At 41.4% G+C, this 24,497-nt stretch overlaps 1 pseudogene; it reads left to right on the forward strand.

Moving 5' to 3' along the window:
- The first annotated feature begins 15,926 nt into the window (after positions 1-15,926).
- Positions 15,927-17,490, forward strand: LOC108648935 (annotated as a pseudogene).
- Positions 17,491-24,497: the final 7,007 nt, after the last annotated feature.

Genomic DNA, 24,497 nt, shown 5'->3' on the forward strand with positions numbered 1-24,497 from the left:
TCACATCTGTAAGACCTCTCTTACGTGTGCGCCATCTTTTCTTCTGTAACACAGTTAAAGGAGACATATTGGATAAATGGAAAACCCCTAATCCTGTAGGCAATTATAAATAATATCCGGTGCTGGTTTCACTTTGGGCTAAACATTAATCCTATCTGTAACAATGGCCCCTTTATTGGCGCTGCCTATAGATCCTATCAGTTCTCTGTCCGTGTTTCAAATGAAGGGTGGGCGTGTCCTAACAGTCCCAGCCAGAAGCACAGTAAGAGGGGGAGAGCCAATCACAGCCCTGCACTCACACAAGCAAAGACAGGCTTCAGTTTCCTATCAGGTCAGCCTAGCTGCTGATTGGTTCTTATCCTACAGTGCAGTGTACTGAGAGCCGCCAGCCCCCCTGCACAACCAGAGAATTCAGCCAGCAGGAAGTGGAACAGATGGGCGGGACTAGTGGGGTTTTGGGGGGAATTTCTCAATAAATCAGTCTGAAACACAACTATTTGAGGCACAATCCTTCTATATCTAGAGGAGTATAATTCACTGGTACATTCTTCATTATTATATGATATGTCTCCTTTAAAATGGCCGCTGTAAACCTACTGCACCTACATAATTTTTTTTCTTCTGCCGCATCCTCATTTCTCAGGGTCACTGTGCGCTCCTGTTCGCATAGAAAATTCCTTGCTCGCGAGCGCACTGCTTTCGTAAACTGCGCATATTCGCGGTCTTGCTTTTGGTGTGGGAGAGGTGCATTGTGGTTTTTTTTTTGTATTTATTCTGCGATTGTTTTTCTGAACTGAGGGATTTGACAGCTAAGCGGTTACACAGAAAAGACATTTTACAGCACTGCAGAGCCACTTCAAGTACGCCTGTCCTATGGCTTAATATCTATGGACTTAGATATGCTAGACTAGTCCTTTCCTTGTGCTTTAAATGACCCAGGTCCAATCTTACATACAGGGTTGGACTGGGCCCAGACCCTTGCCGGCGCTCCCCCTGCCTGACCGCTCCTCCCCTGTTGCGTTAAATGTACGCACTCAGGGGAGGACGTCGGGTGGGGGGCCCTGCGAGGGGGGGGGGGTTAGGCGGGGGCACCTGCCATATGTAAGCACAACCCTGCCTACATACGTGAGAGATTAAATAAAGTCAACAATATCTTTGGGTGGTGCAGTAAGGGTGCAAAAGACTACTAGGAGGCAAAGCACCCCAACTGGAGGCCATGATGACTAACACTAGCAGAGATAAATATAGTTGGCCTGATATTCACTTACAGCACCAACAACAGCAATAAGAAAAACAACCAAATGAAGTCTACAGCCAATACTTGCCATAAGTACTATACAGAGGAAGCAGCCATTCTTTCTGTAACCAATGAAGATCCATGGGCACCACATGCTCATGTGTGGGTTTTGAGTTCTCACCAAAAATATGGCAGCACCCAATTAGGAATATAGGGGTCATTTACCCGTACCCCCGGATGAAGAGTAAGATAACTATTGTCCTTAGTGCTCATTCACTTGAGTTTGGGGTGTGACACGGAAAGCAGCTCTGGTAGGCTCAAGGCAGGCCTGTGCATACTAAGGGGTGATGCTAGGCTCCTTTTTACCATGTGGCTGCTGGTGCCCCCTAATTAGTACATATGTATGTAAACCAAGTTGGGGTGTGCCTATGTTTCTCACCCAACTCAACCTCATGAATACAGCTCTGGTGATCCCTGGCACTGCTGTATTCATCCAGCTCCAGAATGGGATTCAAAGAAATGTGCTCGTGGGCACTGATAGGAGAACTTCATCTGGCCTGGAAACAAAACTGGACTGTCATAGATATGCTGCTTAAAATATGCTATTTATTAAAGAATGAAATACATCATAGTACATTTAAGCCCTACGCGTTTCGTGCCTATACTGGGCACTATCATAGGCTAATGTAACACGATAGCAGGGCAGGATGCAAAGTAATGGAAATATCTTGGGCTTGTTTTTTTATTGTAACCTGCGCTCCGCCTTTGCCATTGTTCAGTGACCCCTACGCTATAAGAAAGATACCAATTAGTATAATCACACAGTACATATGGTGCCTTTAAATTAACTTTAAGTATGGCATACACATTCATAGTCTGAGACAATTTGCAACTGGTTTTCATTTTTTATTTCTTGCAGTTATCTCAGTTTTTCTTCAGCAGCTCTCCAGTTTGGTATTTTAGCAGCTATCTGGTTGCTAGGGTCATTTTTTGACCTTGGTAACCAGGCAGTGGTTAGAATGAGAAACTTTCCAGAACCAACCTAGACTTAAACAAAATCTAGATCCTACCATCATTTTTTTTTTTGCCTGTGGGGGCTGCTGGGAATTGTAGTTGTGTGTGGAGTCCCTGATCTTGCTATTGACATACAAGCTTTATCTTATTAAGCAGCTGTCTCTTTAAGACCACGGTCACATGCGGTGTGTGTGGCTTTACAGCAGGGGTGGGCAACTTTAGATGTTGTTCAACTGCAACTCACAGTATTCTGCATATTAAATTCTGCACTGCTTTGGGTATATACCTGCATGTATTTATGGGCCCCCCCAGCTCCCCTATATACAGCACAATGTATAAGCAGTTGTAGGGGAGCATCGTAAGGATGAGGAAAAGCTAATGAACCTGGGGATGCTGAGAGTTGTAGTTTTACAGTAATTTGGTCAAACACCAGCTTCCTGGATTTGCATTGACTAACACAGGGCAAAAAGAAGGGGGGGGGGGACGGCCATATGTATATTATACATATAGGTTTGAGCTGGGAGAAAAGAAATAAATAATGAAGATCAGTTGCAAAGTTGCCAAGAATAGGACATTCTATAACATATAGTGATAGTTCAAATTTGTGCACACTGGTATCACAACACTGACAGTCACATATTAACACACACAAATATATATATACACAGTATATACTGTTATATCTCAGGCTAACTGTAGTGTGTGACATCAATCTCTTTATTTCATGTACTGCAGCATTCTCAAAGCTCAGCTATTTGCTTATTGTTCCTTCAGGGGGAACGCATACATTTGTATCTAGAAATATCCGCTTTCCGTTCCTACACGACTGTACACTAATCAAAATACTTTTTGTGCACTGGTTTGTTCCATTTCCAGGACGGAAGTATTTAGCTGGAAACATAGACTTTGATATTTCATGAATAATATTATTACTATGGTATCTGACCTGATATCGGCTAAATGTCAAAGGATTAGTCAAGGTATTCTGTTTGTTTTATGACATTTTCTTTGTATATCATGCATGGGAAAATGGACGTGTTGTCAGTGTTGCTTCCAAATGGCGCCAACACCATACTCAATGCTTCCTTTTATCAGTGACCTTCCATATCCCAACCACCTGAAATGTAAGCACTAAGGGCCAATCAGATGTCACTAGCAGAGATTAGGAACTCCAAATCCCCAGGGCAATAAGAGGCCAGAATGATAGGCAAAAAGTTAAGGAACATGGGAATAATCAGTGAAACATCAAACGTATACAGGGTCGGACTGGGGGGTGGAGGGTCCACCGGGGCTCCCGCCCCAGGGGCCCTGCAGGTGCCTCAGCCAGCTGTGTCCCCTACCCCCCCTGGGGCCCCCCAACCCCCTCTGCAGGGCCCCCACCTGACGTCCTCCCTGATCGCATATAAATTGAACGCGTCGGGGAGGAACAGTCAGAAGGGGAAGCGCCGGCAAAGGTCGGACTGGGCCGCCAGGGCCCACTAGGGTCGGGGCCCACCGGGATTTTTCCTGGTGTCCCGGTGGCCCAGTCCGACCCTGAACGTATAACATGGCTGTCCAACTGCTGGCCTGCAGGCTGGATGTGGCCCTCCAAAGGATTTTTATGCCCCCAGTCTTCACCAAGGCTCCATAGACTTCACTGTATGACATTATCATTTTAATTTCATTCGGCCCTCCAATATGCTTTATGAGAAATGACTGGCCTACTTTATGTAATAAACTCAACCGCACTGATGTATAATATGATTGATATAATATGTCATCAGGCTTTCAATGTAAGTCGGTATTTATGGTTTTGATTTTTGTGACTGTCGAAATGTAAATATATATGTGTATATATATATATATATATATATATGAAACATACAATTTCTTTATACAGAGTGAAAACTCAATAGGATGAGAATGATGGCACTTATACACTTATGTGTGTGTATGTGGGGGGGGGAGATAATTTAATCTGTTTTTTGGGTGTTTAAATCCCCTCAGATACCTCCTTTGCAAAATGCAGGGCAGGGTGCAAAGCTGCAGTTATTTGCAGTGCATAATATAGCTCAAAAACCTATGTTTGCCCCTTGACTACAGTGCTGCCTGTGTAATCGGTGTCAGGCTGGGGACCCACAGGCCCATTGCAGGCCCCACCACAAACCCCTCCCGGCTGATGCCAATGATCACCCCTAACAGACTAATCTATCCTCTGCTGCCAATGCAACCCAAACGCACACACTTTTGCTGGTCTATTGGGTGGGACCCACCAGCACCAGGGCCAATATTTCTCCCTATAAACTGGTGCACCAGCCCTACACTGTGTATAATGAGGGGTAAGGGAGTCTTTTGGGGTGCAATTAAATAATGCCAATGGTTTAACATTACAAAGGGAGATAATAATAGTAATGGCAGATATAACATATAGGGCTCTTATGGCGCAATGCTGTACCCACACTAGGTGCATGAAGATTTGGCACAACCATTTTGTACATGGCATTTTAGCAATGGCAGTGACAAAGTTGAGAGTGTCTGTGCATCTAGTTCTTGCACATTTATTGATTAATGGTGTCCAGGGCCGCTTTGGGTAGATTGTGTATAAAACAACACTGGCCGATTCTGCATAGAATTAATCTATTATCCACTATAATCCCTAAAAAATGTTTCCCCAGATTGGCACAACTCATCCTCTAGAAGCCAAAGACTCCTGCTGTAGTGCAGACTGTATTACTCCTACCCCACCACCAGGCCTGCTCACTAGCGCTCACAATTGTTTCCGGGCGTCCTGGTCATCTACCAGCTTTGTATCTGTGCACAATGTCTATTTAACACGAGCAAAAGATGAAAAATAACCAGTTGTTGCTTTGCATTAGAAAATCTTAGTCCTTTACATTTGCCACAATAATTCTGTTTTAATCTTTCCATAAAGGTCAGATACTTGGGGAAAGGAAAAAAAGAAGATACTCTGCTTATATCTAATTGGAAAGCCAGACCCCATTATATTTCATTATTGCAAGATAAGCTTAATAACTACATATATTGCTTCTTATATGAATTAATCCAGGGAAATGTGCTGATCTTACCGAAGGTTCTTACCAAGGGCTTAGCAGGAACAGGTGTGATTTTTCTCCGATATTGCAATTATAAAAATACGTTTCTAGCAATTATGTTGAATGTTTGTATTGTTTTGCTGGGTGCTGGAAGTTTCATATTAAAGGGGAACTTTACCCAGACACAACTTGAGCTTTTTAAAAATGTAAACATAATTGTAAGCAGACTTTTCATGATTTATAATGTAATAATATGGTTCCCTAAGCCCCGCCCCCTGTTCCCCTGCTGATCTGGCTGACTACTTTGTGACTCAAATAAAATGTAACAGTAGTCGCCTGTCCTCAGCCTGCCTTCAGCCTGCCTCCTCCCAATCCCACAATCCCCTGCACACATGATGTCAATAAGGAAAGGAACGTCACAGTGCAATGCATTGTGGGTTATGTAGTTTCTGCAAAGTAGCAAAGTTGTTACAATTTGTAACATCAGTGTTTTAGTCCCTCCTCCCCTGCCAGGTTGTAAGATAATACAGAAAGAGAAGAACTGTTTTGCAGCTGGATTTCAGCATATAAAAATAGTATTTATTCCTACTGTTTGAAGAAACAGATTAGAGTGAAACCATTTATTTTTCAATAAATACTTACAAATCGATTCCTGTGGAAGAAAAAGCTAACCCACTAAAACAGGAATTTGTGCGTTCAGACTTTTCTGCCCCCCCCAAGATATATAAAGAAGGTATAGTGAATCCTATGATCCCAGGGGGCGGCCCTTAATTCTTAAAATGTCAGTTTTCTATTTAGGATTAAACAATAGCACATACTACTAAAAAAGTATATTTTTATGAAAATGGTTTATTTAGATGAAGCAGGGTTTCACATATGAGTTTTTTTATGCAATATATTTTTTATAGAGACCTACATTGTTCGGGGGTATAGTTTAATCCCTGAATTCCTCCTCTACTGGTGTTACATCTCCAAAGTGGGTCTTATCAGTTACTATGTACTGTCTGATTGTTTTATTGCTGTGGAACCAAACGCTCCCCCCAGGTTATCGTATGGAAACCCGATCGTCATACGATCGTTTGCCGATAGAATAGACTTTTACGTAGGGAAGCATTTTGGATCTACCGATTAGGAACTATAGAGGTATGAATAGAGAGTGGGAACTAACTTGTTTCTATTAAATATTTTCTATAAATATTTTCTATAATTCTGTTACAGGTATAGGACCCGTTATCCAGAATGCGCGGGACCAAGGGTATTCCAGATAAGGGGTCTTTCCGTAATTTGGATCTCAATACCTTAAGTCTACTAAAAAATCACTAAAACATTAATTAAATCCAATAGGATTGTTTTGCATCCAATAAGGATTGATTATATCTTAGTTGGGATCAATTACAAGGCACTGTTTTATTTCTACATAGAAAAAGGAAATACGTTTTAAAATTTTGAATTGTTTGATTAAAATGGAGTCTATGGGAGACGGGCATTCCGTAATTCGGAGCTTTCTGGATAACGGGTTTCCAGATAAGGGGTCCGATACCTGTATTATAGTTAGATCCTTTATGAATCTATTAGCTGATAGAGGTGGATATTGACTAAATTTATCCCTTGATTATTACTTTTATCTATGTATTCTAGTTTGGGTAGTGTTCTTATTTTGTTTTGATACATGTATGTAAGGGGTTAACCTAATATGGGAGGAGTAATGGGAGTGAATAAAAGGCATTCTTTGGGAAGTTGTACCATACAGCTTTTGAGAAAGTGGTGTGCTACCACGAAACGCGTCAAGCGTGTGGTCTTTTTTGTATGTGCACAATATGCTTTTAAAGAGATTTAAAAAATAAAGATAAAGATTTTTTAACAGCAGTGTTGATTCGCTCCGTACAAATCTTTTTTGCTATTGGAGAATTTAGCCGTCTGGGTTCCGACATGGACGTAGAGCACACACTGACTGTCCGGTAAGTGCTCCCGTGGTATTAAAATTGTTCATTTACTATGTACTGTCTGATGTTTTATTGCTGTGGAACCAAACGGCCCCCCCAGGTTATCCTATGGAAACCCGATCGTCATACGATATAATCGTTCATCGCACAACGAGTGAAATTGCCTCGTGTATGGGGACCTTTACTCCCGTTCCTTCTCTAGGCCTTGCTCATACCCCTACAGTTAACTCCTTGCGCTTTGGTATAATGTGCCTTTGTATTTCTTTGTAGGAGGATACAAAAAACCCTCCCTTTCTTGTTATTTGGATTCTAACCGTTTGCTCAGAATCACACATAGCTACGTGCGCAGTACATTTCATCTTTTCTACCCCAAGTGATTTCCAGCTTTCTGAATTTCCACAATAAATAGTTGGCAAATAGAGGACAGAGCTCGCTGTAACCTTATAACATCTCATCTTGCTGATCGCAGAACATTCTTCTCTGAGCTTTGGATAATTGCTTTTGTGCAAATGTAGGAAAGGTATCAAGTGCCTCGCTCATACCTTCCTTCTGTATGTGCTGGTTCCCCCAGGCCACAGGAACCAACCATTGCGTATTGTGTAGAACTTATTATTATGGAACTGATGGGGTAGAGGGGCAGGGCAATGGAAAGTGTGTGCCCCGGGAGAGATGCCCAACAGATATAATCAAGTTACCTGTTTACAGTTATTAATTACATGGCCAAATAGAAGCACCCATGCATGAAAGGATGTTTTTTTATTTATATGTTAGGAATTAGAACTGCTTATACTTGTTTATTTTGCAATATATGCCTATACAGGTATGGGATCCCTTATCCGGAAACCCATTATCCAGAAAGCTCCAAATTACGGAATGCCCGTCTCCCATAGACTCCATTTTAATCAAATAATTCAGAATTTTTAAACTGATTTCCTTTTTCTCTGTAGTAATAAAACAGTACCTTGTAATTGATCCCAACTAAGATATAAATAATCCTTATTGGATTCAAAACAATCCTATTGGGTTTAATTAATGTTTTATTGATTTTTTAGTAGACTTAAGTTATGGAGATCCAAATTATGGAAAGACCCCTTTTCCGGAATACCCTTGGTCCCGAGCATTCTGGATAACGGGTCCTATACCTGTACAGGTATCGGACCCCTTATCCGGAAACCCGTTATCCAGAAAGCTCCGAATTACGGAAAGCCTGTCTCCCATAGACTCCATTTTAATCAAATCATTCAGAATTTTAAAAAGAATTTCCTTTTTCTCTGTAGTGAGAAAACAGTACCTTGTAATTGATCCCAATTAAGAGATAATTAATCCTTATTGGAGGCAAAACAATCCTGTTGGGTTTAATTAATGTTTTATTGATTTTTTAGTAGACTTAAGGTATGAAGATCCAAATTACGGAAAAACCCCTTATCCGGAATACCCTTGGTCCCGAGCATTCTGGATAACGGGTCCTATACCTGTACACTAGTGTTTTTCTTAAAGGTCACTACAAGATAAAGTGGAGCTGTACTTAGGGCAAAATGTTCACATACCTACATGCACTATAACACCATACATACTGGGGGGTCATTTATAAACACTAGGCAAATTTGCACCTGGGCAGTAACCCATGTCAACCAATTACAAGTTTGCTCTCATTGTTCTACCTGCAGCTGGCTGAAAAAAATCTCATCACAGATTGGTTGCTATGGGTTACTGCCCAGGTGCAAATTTGCCCAATGTTAATAAATGAGTCCAAGCAGGGTCGGACTGGGCCACTGGAACACCGGGAAAAAACCTGGTGGGCCCAGGTGGCCTAGACCCTACCCCTGTCGGCACTTCCCTGCCCGCAGGTGTCACTCCCCTCAGGGCCCCACCTCTGGGCCCTGACTTCAGGCAGTGGGTGGGGCCCCTGTTGGGGGGGTAGGGGGTGCGGTGGGGGGGCTATTTATTGGGCTGGTGGGTGGCTCTTGGGCCTCTGTGTATTTGAAATGCCAGGGCCTATTTTGGCTCCCAGTCCAGACATGGATAGGGCTTAGTGCTCCTATGGATAGTGACCTTTTATATGTATTGTGAAATCATCAGAATTTATATCCATGACATTGTCCCTGTATTCCTATCCATTCCCTTACTTGCCTGTCACATTCTTTCTTTTATTAAAGCTATTAAGGTGACGACCTGGAAATTTGCAGTCTAACCAATGCTTAAAAATTGCACTGCCACGCAAGTAATTAGGCATTAAAAATGATACATTTACCCACGACTTCAGTGGCCGAAACACTTTAGTCTATAGCATCAGAGTTTAAAAATAGACTATTTTCTAATATAAATTAAACTGCATATAAATCTGTCCATTATGTGATTACTCTTGGATCATTTAGATTGTCTAAATATAAATATATATATATATATACAGTATATACTGTATATATAATTGCATCTATACATTACCCCCATTTATATCCTTAGAAATAATTTCTTATTTGAGTACCTAATCCCATCCCTGTCCCAAAATATCAAGATATATATATATGGATAAAGGATTTAGTAATTCTTCAATCACAGAAATGCCTTGCGGAGCATTTTTTTTCTCAGCTGAAGTGCATTATTCTTATTACACCTGTTTTCTCTCACTCTTTATATTTTAAGTGCCACCATGTATTCTGTTTAATTTTCCCTATATATGATGGAAATATTAAAGGTGCATAATTCATGTCCCACCACCCCCAGCTTCTGCACAGTATGACAGTATTACTGGCTTATCTTAAAGTTAAAGCCTTGCCAGAGCTGTCTCTGTCTTGTGCTGATTGGTCAAAACTAGTGATGAGTGAATCTGTTCGCGAAACGGCGAAAATGTCGTGCGACAAAAAAAATTGTCGCACGCGGCTATTATTTTGTCGCGCGGCTATTGTTTCGTCGCCCGCGGCTATTGTTTTGTCGCACGGCTATTGTTTCGTCGCATGCGGCTATTGTTTCGTCGCCCGCGACTATTGTTTTGTCGCACGGCTATTGTTTCGTCGCACGCGGCTATTATTTTGTCGCGCGGCTATTGTTTCGTCGCCCGCGACTATTGTTTTGTCGCACGGCTATTGTTTCGTCGCATGCGGCTATTGTTTCGTCGCCCGCGACTATTGTTTTGTCGCATGCGGCTATTGTTTCGTCGCCCGCGGCTATTGTTTTGTCACACGGCTATTGTTTCGTCGCACGCGGCTATTATTTTGTCGCGCAGCTATTATTTTGTCGCGCGGCTATTGTTTCGTCGCCCACGACTATTGTTTTGTCGCACGGTTATTGTTTCGTCGCACGCGGCTATTATTTCGTCGCCCGCGACTATTCTTTTTTGACAATTTTTGGACGTGCTGCGAATTTTTCCGTGGCGAAATTTTTCGTCCGTTTCGCGAAACAATCCGCCAATGGCGAAACGCGGAAATTCGCCGCGAATCCATGCCTGGCAAAACTTTTCGCCCATCACTAGTCAAAACATTTTCATAGGCTCCAACCACCCTTCTATTGTGTAGGGGGTACAGTTTAATATAATTTGGTCCATGGTTATCTATATCTCCTCAGTATGAGGTGTTTTCCAGGATTTATCTTTCCACTGACTTACTATAACCTTCTGATTTACTATGCCAGCATACAGTAGCTATTGTCTATGTAGAGGTTTTGGTATTTTATCCCTACGTCCAACTCTGGGCATGGTGCTTAAAGGAACAGTAACACCAAAAAATGTGTATAAAAGTAACTCAAATATAATGTGCTGCTGCCCTGCACTGGTAAAAGTTGTGTGTTTACTTCAGAAAGTCTACTATAATTTATATAAATAAGCTGCTATGTAGCCATGGAGGCAGCCATTCAAAGGAGAAAAGGCACAGGCACATAGCAGATAACAGATAAAACACTATTGTATTCTACAGAACTTATCTGTTATCTGCTATGTAACCTGTGCCTTTTCTCCTTTTTTCCAGCTTGAATGGCTGCCCCCGGGGCTACACAGCAGCTTATCATATAAATTATAGTAGTGTTACTGTAGCAAACACACCAGTTTTACCAGTGCAGGGCAACAGCGCATTATATTTTTATTACTTTAAAGCTCTTTCATTTTTTGCTGTTACTGTTCCTTTAATATTAGGGATGATGAGCAATTTAAGCAATACAAATCAGAGGAGACAGAAGCTGCATTTAAGGAATATAACAAGTGTTGTAAAACTGCAATCCAAAAGGCAAAGATGGAAAATGAGGAGCACATAGTAGCAGAGGCTAAGGGGCTGATTTACTAACCCACGAATTCGAATCCGAATTGGAAAAATTCCGATTGGAAAACGAACATTTTGCGACTTTTTCGTATTTTTTCGGCGCCTTTACGACTTTTCGGAAATTATCACGACTTTTTCGTTACCAATACGATTTGCGCAAAAAAACGCGAGTTTGTCGTAGCCATTCCGAAAGTTGCGATTTTTTCGATACGTTAAAACTTGCGCGAAAAGTTGCGCTTTTTTCGTAGCGTTAAAACTTAAAAGGCGCAACGTTTTGCGCAAGTTTTAACACTACGAAAAAATCGCAACTTTTTGCGCAAGTTTTAACGCTACGAAAAAATCGCAACTTTCGGAATGGCTACGAAAAAGTCGCGTTTTTCCGCAAAAATCGTATTGGTAACGAAAAAGTCGCGATAATTTTCCGAAAAAATCGCAAAATACCGATCATTACGAAAAAAACGCAATCGGACGCATTCGGCCCGTTCGTGAGTAAGTAAATGGGCCCCTATGACTAACCCCCATAAAGCACCCTTGGGTACTGAGAGAGCTTTCTGTCTGGTATGGTACCTATTGATTGGTAGGGATGTAGCGAACCTAAAAAAAAAAGTTTGCGAACATGTTCGCAAACTTGCGCCAAAACCCACAAATATTCGCGAACTTTGCGAACCCCATAGACTTCAATGGGAAGGCGAACTTTAAAACCTAGAAAAGCCATTTCTGGCCAGAAAACTGATTTTAAAGTTGTTTAAAGGGTGCCACGACCTGGACAGTGGCATGCAGGAGGGGGATCAAGGGCAAAAACTTCTCTGAAAAATACTTTGTTGGCACAGCGTTGTGCAAAAAACGCAAGCTATTGTAGCGAAAATACGCGGCTTTTTTGCTATGTCGCGCTAAACACCATGTGTGACTTGTGCGGCGTATTGTACAATACTTTTGCGACGATAAAAAACGCGGCGAAAAACGCGGCGCGAACCCAAACTGTGAACATACGCTGAAAGTTCGCGAACATGCGCGTTCGCGATCACCCGATGCTTGCGCGAATTTGTTCGCCGGTGAACAGTTCGCTACATCTCTATTGATTGGATGAATTACAATCTCAGCCTGGCAAATATAGGCCAGTAAGTTTGACATCCATGGTGGGCAAGTTATTTAAAGACTTGTCAAGGGATCACATTCAAAATTATGTAGTGGAGAATGGCATTATGAGCAGTAATCAGCATGGCTTTATGAAGGACAGGTCATGTCAGACCAATTTAATTGCTTTTTATGATGAGGTAAGTAAGAAGCTGGACAGTGGGGGGGGGGGGGGGGCAGTAGATATAATCTATTTGGATTTTGCCAAAGCATTTGATACCGTGCCCCAGACTAAGGTCTGTTGGTCTTAGTGAAGTTGTTTGCACATGGATAGGAAACGGGCTACAGGATCGGGGCTAAAGGTGGCCATACACGTGGCGATCTGACGATGTTTCGTACGACCATCGGTCGCACGAAACATCGTAAGATCCGCCACACACCATTCAGGGCTGAATCGGCAGGTAAGGAGGTAGAAACAATAGGATTTTTACCTCCTTCTGCCGATTCAGCTCTGAAGGGAGAATTTTGGTCAGGCGCCTTCTATGGCGCCCGATCAAAATTTTCAAACTTGTCCGATCGGCGAGTCGTCCGATATCGGCAGCTTCCTGCGATATCGGTCAACTCGCCGACATGCCATACACGCACCGATTATCGTACGAAACGAGGTTTCGTACGATAATATCGGTGCGTGTATGGCCACCTTAAGTGACGAGATGCCGATATACAGTATGTAAGGTCATGCACCTGGGGTGTCAAAATATTTTTCCTCCTCTATGGCAAATTAGAGAGGCTGGGTGGAGGATGGGGTTTTTTGCCTTCCTCTGGATCAACGAGCAGTTAGGCAGGTTATATATAGGCATTATGGTTGAACGTGATGGACATCTTTTTTTTAACCCAACTTACTATGTTACTATGTTATGAACACAATTTTTTGGCAGGGGTAAAAAAATGTGTAAAAATGTGTGGTAGAATTTCCATTTTGCAGAAAATAAAAATTGTGTTTTTTCGCACTAGAATAAAAATGGTACAATGCAAAAAGGATGATAAAAAGGCCATTCACTTCAATGGACATGGCATGAGGAAAAAACACCCACTAGGGTTTGATTCACTAAAGTGCGTTAAAACGAGCGCTATTTATAGCATGTGGTAAAAATGTTATCGCTTCTTATTTTTTTCGGCTTAACACTCGATTCACTATAGGATACTTGCGTTAATTAAGACGCAATGGGCCCGATTCACTAAAGTCCGAAATAAGGGGCCTGATTCACTAAAGGGCGATAAAAATTATCGCACGCTTTTTCGCGTTAAAAAACGCAAAATAACTTGCGCGCGATTCACCATAGTATTATCACGTGCGAAAAATCGCCATTTTCGCATGGGGTATTTCTCGCACTAGTTTTACCGTTTTGCGTTAATTTCCGCGCTGAAAAGAATACGATCGCATGATTCACTATAACTTTTGCGCGCTAAATATCGCATTTGGCTATACGAAAATTAACACCTACTACAGGCAGGCGAAAAATTATACAAAAGTACAGTAAATGATTTTTTGCAATAAAATATGGACTTACAGTGTTATTTATTCAAGTCTGTGTTTCCCCCAGAGTGACGCAGCCGCCAGTTTGCAGCGAAATGTTCATTTTTAATACAGTAATTTTCTGCAAGTATTGGCGTGTATGGCTAACATGGCGTGCGTTTATTTGCGCAACTATTTCTATTTGGCTACAAGTGATGAAATGTTTCGCCAGGCATGGATTCGCAGCAAATTTTTGGACGTGCGTTGAATTTTTTTCGCGGCGGATTTTTTCATGCATTTCTCAAAACAATCTGCCAATGGCAAAACGCATGAAAAAATTCGCCACGCAAAAATTCACCGCACATCCAAAAATTGATACAAGTGTCAAAAAATAATAGTCACGGCAACAATTTTTTTGCCCACACAACATTTTTGCCGTTTCGGGGATCTTTCGAAAGATTTGCTAATTTTTCACTAAAGAAACCAGAACACATTTGCTCATCACTAGTGGCTACTATTTATATGCTACCATTTATATGTGGCTAATATTTATATACACCATTTATATGCGGCAACAATTTTTATACACTAATTCTATGCTACCATTCATATTCGGCGATTATTCGCGTGATTTAGCGCATGTACCGGCAAATACCGCATTGAAATAGTCTTTCGCGAGTTAAATAACGCTTGCAATATCGCGCGTAAAAAAGCGCGAGTATGTTTATAGTGAATCGTGCGAAAAATCGCCAAAATTAAGCGGCGGTAAAAATTTTAGCGCACAATAAGAATAGCGCACGTTTTATCGCCCTTTAGTGAATCAGGCCCAAGGAGTGCTATTTATAGCATGCGTTAAAAATCTTATCACTTCTTATTTTTCACTCGATTCACTAAAAGGACACTTGCAGAGCGCAATATATTACGCACGTAACCATTACTTTCTGAAAACCACCATTTCCCTGAAAACTGGCGGCTGCATCACTCTAGGGCCAATATATACTTGAAAAAATACGACTGCAAACTCCATGTTGTGTTGCCAATAGCTCACGAACCGCAATTTTCTTTAAGTACCGCCTGCCCCAAGTAGGGTTAATATTCACACAGATTAACACGATATTTTGCACGTTTAACGCTTCATATGTGTTTGTGAATCATGCGTTAGTATTATTTCTATTCGCTAATTAACGCAATGCGGTTTTTTTGTGCATGCGATATGCGGATTAACACATGCGAAATGACTTTGATGAATCGGTACTATGCGATAAGCGTTATTGACCTTTAGTGAATTGGCCCCTATAACGCTTATCGCATAGTTTTTTCATTAAAATATGTCATTGTAAGATAAATAACGCCAAGAACATCGCTTCTTAATTATGACAAGTGTCCTTTTAGTGAATCGAGCGAAAAATTAGAAGTGATAAGATTTTTAACGCATGCTATAAATAGCACTCCTTATTTCGGACTTTAGTGAATCGGGCCCAATATGTTCAAAAATTGACTGGCAATACAAGTACCAGCAGCCCCAAATCTTCTAGAAGTGAAAGGGTTAAAGACAATACTAGGGTTAGTTTGCTGTTTAGCTCTATTGTGTGATCACCATAGCAACCACAAGTAAACAAAAGCTCATTATTATGCGGTCTCCATGGCAACACTGATAAGATCAGTTTTCTTATCTTCTATTGTGTGGTCGCCATAGCAACTGCATTGTGACATCACTGATAAGTAACCACAAGCTCATTAGTATGCAGTTACCATGGCAACAACAGGCTATATAAGGCCGACACTGGGCACAGAGCTCAGTTCGAAGTGAGACTTGCTTCGAACAACATCAGCTGACTAGAGCTCAGCAACCTTTCCTTAACAATGAATTTTCCACCTTTCATTGCTTTACTTATCCTATTGGAACAATGTTTTCATTCCTCTGATCGATCATCACTGACCCAGAAAGTCATCCTGACACCAGAAGAATTTGAATTATTTAGAAATGTTAAAGATACGGATATTGAAGAGATCTACCCATTGGGTTCAGTTATCCTAATGGTATTTTCCTTGGCAGTTGCCATTAACTGGACTGTTGGCCGTTATTGGAGACATCCCTACAGAAGGGGGGCGGGTTGGGCCCATCTAATATCAGTAATGATATTCACAGCCCTTCTTTATACCCGTCACACATCACTGGAGTTCCACAAAGGAAACCCAGAATATGAAGATATAGAGAATGATGAAGATGAGGAGAATGATGAGAGCTTGTTAGTTTATCTCTTTGCTCTCCTTGTATTTATCTTTGTATTCGCCATTGACTGGTGTTGGAGTAACATTGCTAAAAAGCTTACTGGTGTTTCTCCCAGCCAGACCAGCCATAAGAGGCATCTAGAAGAGAGGCCCTTGGTTGGTCAAGGCTTACTTGGAGAAGAGGAACTGCAACGACATCTTCCACAAAAAACTCTGAGGATATTTATTGCCACCTGGAATATGAATGAAAAAAAGGATCTTCCAGAGAGACTGGATGATTTCCTATTTCCATTGGGCGCCGAGTCTGCGCAAGACCTGTATGTAATCGGAGTGCAAGAAGGCTGCCCCTACAGGCAAGAATGGGAATACCGTCTGAAGCTGACACTGGGGCATCGTTATGTCTTGCTCCACTCAGCCGCTCACGGTGTCCTGTACCTGTCTCTGTTTATCAGGCGAGATCTCGTGGGGTTCTGCTCTGAGGTTGAATGTGCAACCGTCACTACGAGATTCTTCCCAATGATTAAGACCAAAGGGGCTGTGGCTGCTTCATTTACATTCTTTGGAACCTCATTCCTTTTTATCAACGCCCACTTTGCGGCAGGAGATTCCAAAGTAAAGCAAAGAATCCAGAATTATGAGAAAATAATCAAAGATCTGCAGCTCCCAAAAAATGTTCCTGACACAAACCCCATTTACTCTGATCCCGACGATGCGACGAGCCGGTTTGACGAAGTCTTCTGGTTTGGGGACTTCAATTTCCGCTTGAGCAAGAGTCGGAGTGAAGTTGATTCCATCCTAGAGAACCTTCCAGAAAATGATATGAGGTCCCTCCTGCAGCACGATCAGCTGTCAGAAGAGGTGACTAAAGGTTCTATATTCAAAGGATTTAAGGAAGGCGAAATCCATTTCCGTCCCACATATAGATTTAATATCGGATCCGATGACTATGACACCAGTAAGAAACAGAGGACGCCTTCCTACACTGATCGAGTGATGTACAAGAGCCGGAATCAGGATGATATCCATGTTCTCAAATATGGCTCTTGTTCCCTTATGAGACAATCGGACCACAAACCTGTTTTTGGACTATTTGAAGTATTGATAAAACCAGGGTCCACTAACATTCCTTAGACTGTTTGAAAGAAAACTTTATTTAATGGGGCTAAAAAAAACTGACATTAAAGACAAGAAATGAGAAAACTGAAAAACTATCTATTGGCGTGGGGAGGGTGGGAGGGCCAATGACTTGGTTTTCTTTGCCTTTGAATAAAACACATAAATAAAGAACCTGTACATTTTGTGAATATCGCCAGTGCTGGCATTTTAAGTCAATTCCTATAGCCAGCATGGGAGGGATGGCAAGGGGGCGATTTCACACAATAATCATTCTGGGCAAAAAAAAAGCCAAATGATTAAGTTGCTACAACCAAAACTTTTTCTAAAATAATACAACAATTACCACTTATTAATATATGATGAATATATGATGATATCAGTTAACAGTTACGCTCACCATAATACACCAGCAATGGGAGGGATGGCAAGGGGTGATTTCAAACAGTAATCACAAAGGGCACAAGCCAAATGATAAACTTGCTACAACTTGCATAGAAAAGCACTTATGCCTTTATTATATCGATGTTGGCCTTGAAGATCTCTCCCATACAAAAGCTACAGCAGAGAGAACAGCCAGTAAGCCAACACTTTGGGCAGAAGATACTTTTTCCAAGATAATACAGCCAAAAATAACCGGAGGTGCAAATCTTACCAGACCACTGTATGGAATTTACCCATGTTTTTGATAATGTGAGTATTACGAGTGCTAGGAAACTGGCGCGCGCTCTTCCCTCTAGTCCCCGGGCTCGTCCTCTTCTTCGCGTGTTGGCGCACATTCTGGCGCGAAAACTCCATGCCTGCCTTTTGAGCATTGCCTGACTCGTTGCCTCTGCCTGATCCCTTTTGTACTGCATTTTCATATCAACCTTGGCAGTGTTTAGAATCCCTGTCTTCCCTGCAGCAGAAAGTCCGGGGCCCCAAAAGGGCGTCGGTGAAAACCAGGGGTTGCCAGGGCTCTTCTATTTCACCTATAAGGTTGGTACTAGCAGTCTATGGGCTTCCTCATACTACAGCCCATAACAGTAACACTTGCAACAACAGAACCTGACCCTGACTAGAGCCTATAAGATTTTCCAATCCCATAAAACAGACCCACAATTAACTTTCATGGGTGTTTGGAGGATTTACAACATTATAACATGGCACTCTACAGCGCATGTGCTGCCTGGACCAGAAAATGTCCACTCATGTCCCTTGGCGTGCTCCTATCCCACTCCTGAGCGGTGTTGCTTAGTAAACAGGCATTTGCATTGCCACAACGATGTCCACTTGCAAACAGGCACCGTGTCATGGAGCGTCATTACATGGTGCATCACAAAGTAGCGCCAAAATTATAAATAAAAAAATCTTAAAGCAGTTTGCAGGTTGGAACAGTGCCTGGTTATCGTAGTTAATCCTGAAGCCTATCCGTGCTATATTGCTTGTTAACGACCGTAGTCTATTTTGCTGCGTGACTTAGGATTTGAACCTGTGCTGCCTGCCTCTGAGCCGGAACTGTCGACTACGATTTGCCTCTCCCTTTGGTACTACATTTTGTTTGCCTCACAGGCTTCTCTCCACTCACGCTTCCCCCTGTTCAAACCTCGGGTGGGTTTTGTGTGTGTGAGCTGCTTATGTGACACTGTCATCTTGTTGTCTCCAGTAAGCGTTGGAAAACTTCTGGTAGGTCTGACAGATGGAAGAATCCGAAGCAGTTTTTAGCAAACAGGAGCACTGGCCTGGCCACCCTTCCAGTTATACCTTTAGTTCTCTTTTAATAATACATGGTCAGGCTCATATTTGTGGCGAGACCACAAAGGCCCAAGAATGGCCAAACTTTCATGTGGTTGTAGCACCCTCACACCCATCTCTAAAATTGGTGGTCTTATGCCTTTAAAAATGGGTGTTGGTCTCACCAATCTCTCTCCTATAAGCTAATGGTAGGGGAGGGCTAAGCCCTGTGAATAAAACCAGTGCCCTGGTCATGAGATATAACCAGAAGTAAATAGTTAGAACCACCATATGGGGTTTACCTTGATGTGGTATGGTGGCTTGTCAATTTTATGATCATAACTTTGAAACTTATAAGCCCTGTTTTTGTAAAAAGACACATAGGGCCTGATTCACTAAAGGGCGATAAAAATTATTGCACGCTTTTTCGCGTTAAAAAACGCAAAATAACTTGCGCGCGATTCACCAAAGTATTATCGCGTGCGAAAAATCGCCATTTTCGCATGGGGTATTTCTCGCACTAGTTTTACCGTTTTGCGTTAATTTCTGCGCTGAAAAGAATACGATCGCATGATTCACTATAACTTTTGCGCGCTAAATATCGCATTCGGCTATACGAAAATTAACACCTACTACAGGCAGGCGAAAAATTATACAAAAGTACAGTAAATGATTTTTTGCAATAAAATATGGACTTACAGTGTTATTTATTCAAGTCTGTGTTTCCCCTAGAGTGACGCAGCCGCCAGTTTGCAGCGAAATGTTCATTTTTAATACAGTAATTTTCTGCAAGTATTGGCGTGTATGGCTAACATGGCGTGCGTTTATTTGCGCAACTATTTCTATTTGGCTACAAGTGATGAAATGTTTCGCCAGGCATGGATTCGCAGCAAATTTTTGGACGTGCGTTGAATTTTTTCGCGGCGGATTTTTTCATGCGTTTCGCAAAACAATCCGCCAATGGCAAAACGCATGAAAAGATTCGCCACGCAAAAATTCACCGCACATCCACAAATTGATACAAGTGTCAAAAAATAATAGTCACGGGCAACAATTTTTTTGCCCGCACAACATTTTTGCCGTTTCGGGGATCTTTCGAAAGATTTGCTAATTTTTCACTAAAGAAACCAGAACACATTTGCTCATCACTAGTGGCTACTATTTATAAGCATCTACTATTTATATGCTACCATTTATATGTGGCTAATATTTATATACACCATTTATATGCGGCAACAATTTTTATACACTATTTCTATGCTACCTTTCATATTCGGCAATTATTCGCGTAATTTAGCGCATGTACAGGCAAATACCGCATTGAAATAGTCTTTCGCGAGTTAAATAACGCTTGCAATATCGCGCGTAAAAAAGCGCGAGTATGCTTATAGTGAATCGTGCGAAAAATCGCCAAAATTAAGCGGCGGTAAAAATTTTAGCGCACAATAAGAATAGCGCACGTTTTATCGCCCTTTAGTGAATCAGGCCCATAGATTCTAACTACCTTTTACATGCATAGGGCCTGATTCACTAAAGGGCGATAAAACGTGCGCTATTTTTATTGTGCGCTAAAATTTTTACCGCTTCTTAATTTTGGCGATTTTTCGCACGATTCACTATAAGCATACTCGCGCTTTTTTACGCGCGATATTGCATGCGTTATTTAACTCGCGAAAAGACTATTTCAATGCGGTATTTGCCGGTACATGCGCTAAATTACGCGAATAATCGCCGCATATGAATGGTAGCATAGAAATAGTGTATAAAAATTGTTGCCGCATATAAATGATGTATATAAATAGTAGCCACATATAAATGGTAGCATATAAATAGTAGATGTTTATAAATAGTAGCCGCTAGTGATGAGCAAATGTGTTCTGGTTATCTTTAGTGAAAAATTAGCAAATCTTTCGAAAGATCCACGAAACGGCAAAAATGTTGTGCGGGCAAAAAAATTGTTGCTGTGACTATTATTTTTTGACACTTGTATCAATTTTTGGATGTGCGGTGAATATATTTCATGCGTTTTGCCATTGGCGGATTGTTTTGCGAAACACATGAAAAAATCCGTCGCGAAAAAACGCACGTCCAAAACTTCGCTGCGAATCCATGCCTGGCGAAACATTTCATCACTTGTAGCCAAATAGAAAAAGTCGCGCAAATGAACGCACGTCATGTTAGCCATACACGCCAATACTTGCAGAAAATTACTGTATTAAAAATGAACATTTCCCTGCAAACTGGCGGCTGCGTCACTCTAGGGGAAACACATACTTGAATAAATAACACTGTAAGTCCATATTTTATTGCAAAAAATCATTTACTGTACTTTTCTATAATTTTTCGCCTGCCTGTAGTAGGTGTTAATTTTCGCATAGCCGAATGCGATATTTAGCGCGCAAAAGTTATAGTGAATCATGCGATCGTATTCTTTTCAGTGCGGAAATTAACGCAAAACGGTAAAACTAGTGCGAGAAATACCGCATGCGAAAATACTATGGTGAATCGCGCGCAAATTATTTTGCGTTTTTTAACGCGAAAAAGCGTGCGATAATTTTTATCGCCCTTTAGTGAATCAGGCCCAATGTTGTTTGCGCTATTTAAGTCGCGATGAGCGTTTTTCTTGTGTTATTTTCCGCGCGTGGGTTAATTCCCGCTGTGTGTGATATATTTCGCCGCTTGCTATATTAGTGCACGATTTAACGCACAATTTAACACACGTAACCATTACGTTTGTAAAACTACTTTTCTGCAAATGCCCATTTCCCTGCAAACTGGCGGCTGCATCACTCTGGGGCCAACACATACTTGAATAAATCCCACTGCAAAATCCATATTGTGTTGCCAAAAGCTCACGAACCACAATTTTCTATAAGTACCGTCTCCCCCAAGTAGGTGTTCATTTTCACACAGACTGTTGCGATATTTTGTGCGTCTAACGCTTCTTATGTGTGTGTGAATCATGCGTTAGTATTATTTCTATGTGAGAATTAACACAATGCATTAAATTAATGCCTTGCAATCATGCGTTATTTAGTGCACGCGATATGCATCTTAACGCACGCAATACTTTAGTGAATTGCGCTGGTTTTTTTGCTTCAATTTTAACGCAAAAAAGCATGCGATAACGCTTATCGCACTTTAGTGAATCAACCCTACTGACTCCAATGTGAGAAAATATGAGAAAAATGCACATTGATTTCAATGCATTTTGAGCGAGAAAAGCACCCACTGATTCCAGTGCAGTTCCATAGCGTTTTCTCCTTACTAGCCCCCTCCAACTTTATTCTGCCAAACCCTGAATCCTGCCTAAAATCATCACAAAAATGCAAACTTTTGAGTAAACATGGGCAATTTTACATTCATCAGTGGTGCTATCACGAGCGATCGCTGCTCCTTACCCGCCACGAGTGATCGGCGGCGTCCTCCTTCTCGGTGCGGCGCAGGATCCAAGATGGCGGCTCCCAGGACTCCACGTGGGTGCAAGGACGCTGCCTGCCTTATTGAACCTTTGCCTGAACCTGACCTCTCTATTGGATTCCCCTGAAACTGTACTTTGCCTGGACTCGTTGGAAAAGGACTTCCTCCTTGATCCTGACAACACGCCCCCCCCCCGTGGGTGCCGAAGGCCCCCGTTGACAGGTGCTGTGACAGTTCAGAAGCACCGGTATTGTTATTGATTCTTTAAGTCGTCAGAATCACTTGGCATTCTATGAACATCTGTAGCTGGTTTCATCCCTAGAGGATCTACATTTCAAATGATTAATGAAGTCCCTGACAAACATTGAAGCCAGTACCCATAGCCTGATAATGTAATAACCCCTGGGAAACTTTGCGTGTAAATGGTTTTATAATTAACAAACATACAAATATTGTATGAGGCATACATATTATTATTGCTTTTTACATTTCTTTTTACATAACATAGTAGACAAAAATGAAGGAGATTATGTAAACTGGTATGGGACCTGTTATCCAGAATGCTTGGGACCACTAGGAACGCAGCAAAACTGGTGTCAACTCCACAAAGTGTAAAAACCGGAAATTCCATATAAGGGATCTTTCCAAAGTTTAAATCACCATACTTCAAGGGGCAGATTTATTGACATTCTGATTTTCGTGGTTTTGTCTGTATTTTGAACAAATCTTGAACAAAAAAATTGTGTTTGCCAAGCATGGATTTGAAGAAAATTTCCATTAGCAAATTCCATTAGTGAATTGTTTCATGAAACTTCCTTGAAAAATTGCCAAAGAAAAATTTGTTGTGTGTTGAAAGTTGAAATAGGTGACGCATTTTGCAGATTTTTAGCCGTTTTGTGAATTTTGGGGCAGATTCGCTCATCACTAATGCTCCCCTAAACCAACTATGAAATAAACCCAATAGGATTGTTCTGCCCCCAATAAGGGGTAATTATATCTTAGTTGGGATCAAGTACAGGTACTGTTTTATTATTACAGAGAAAAGGGAATCATTTAACCATGAAATAAACCCAATAGGGCTGTTCTGCCCCCAATAAGGGGTAATTATATCTTAGTTGGGATCAAGTACAGGTACTGTTTTATACTTACAGAGAAAAGGGAATCATTTAACCATGAAATAAACCCAATAGGGCTGTTCTGCCCCCAATAAGGGGTAATTATATCTTAGTTGGGATCAAGTACAGGTACTGTTTTATTATTACAGAGAAAAGGGAATCATTTAACCATTAAATAAACCCAATAGGGCTGTTCTGCCCCCAATAAGGGGTAATTATATCTTAGTTGGGATCAAGTACAGGTACTGTTTTATTATTACAGAGAAAAGGGAATCATTTAACCATGAAATAAACCCAATAGGGCTGTTCTGCCCCCAATAAGGGGTAATTATATCTTAGTTGGGATCAAGTACAGGTACTGTTTTATTATTACAGAGAGAAGGGAATCATCTATTTTTGCTGATGACACTAAATTGTGCAAAACTATAAGTTCCATGCAGGATGCTGCCGCTTTGCAGAGCGATTTGACAAAATTGGAAAACTGGGCAGCAAACTGGAAAATGAGGTTCAATGTTGACAAGTGCAAAGTTATGCACTTTGGTAGGAATAATATAAACGCAAACTATCTACTGAATGGTAGTGTGTTGGGGGAATCCTTAATGGAGAAGGATCTAGGGGTTTTTGTAGATCACAAGTTGTCTAATTCCAGGCAGTGTCATTCTGTGGCTACTACAGCAAATAAAGTGCTGTCTTGTATAAAAAAGGGCATTGACTCAAGGGATGAGAACATATTTTTGCCGCTTTATAGGTCCCTGGTAAGGCCTCACCTTGAGTATGCAGTGCAGTTTTGGGCTCCAGTCCTTAAGAAGGATATTAATGAGCTGGAGAGAGTGCAGAGACG

The sequence above is a fragment of the Xenopus tropicalis genome, chromosome 10, assembly GCF_000004195.4.
Source record: "Xenopus tropicalis strain Nigerian chromosome 10, UCB_Xtro_10.0, whole genome shotgun sequence".
Lineage (NCBI taxonomy): Eukaryota > Metazoa > Chordata > Amphibia > Anura > Pipidae > Xenopus > Xenopus tropicalis.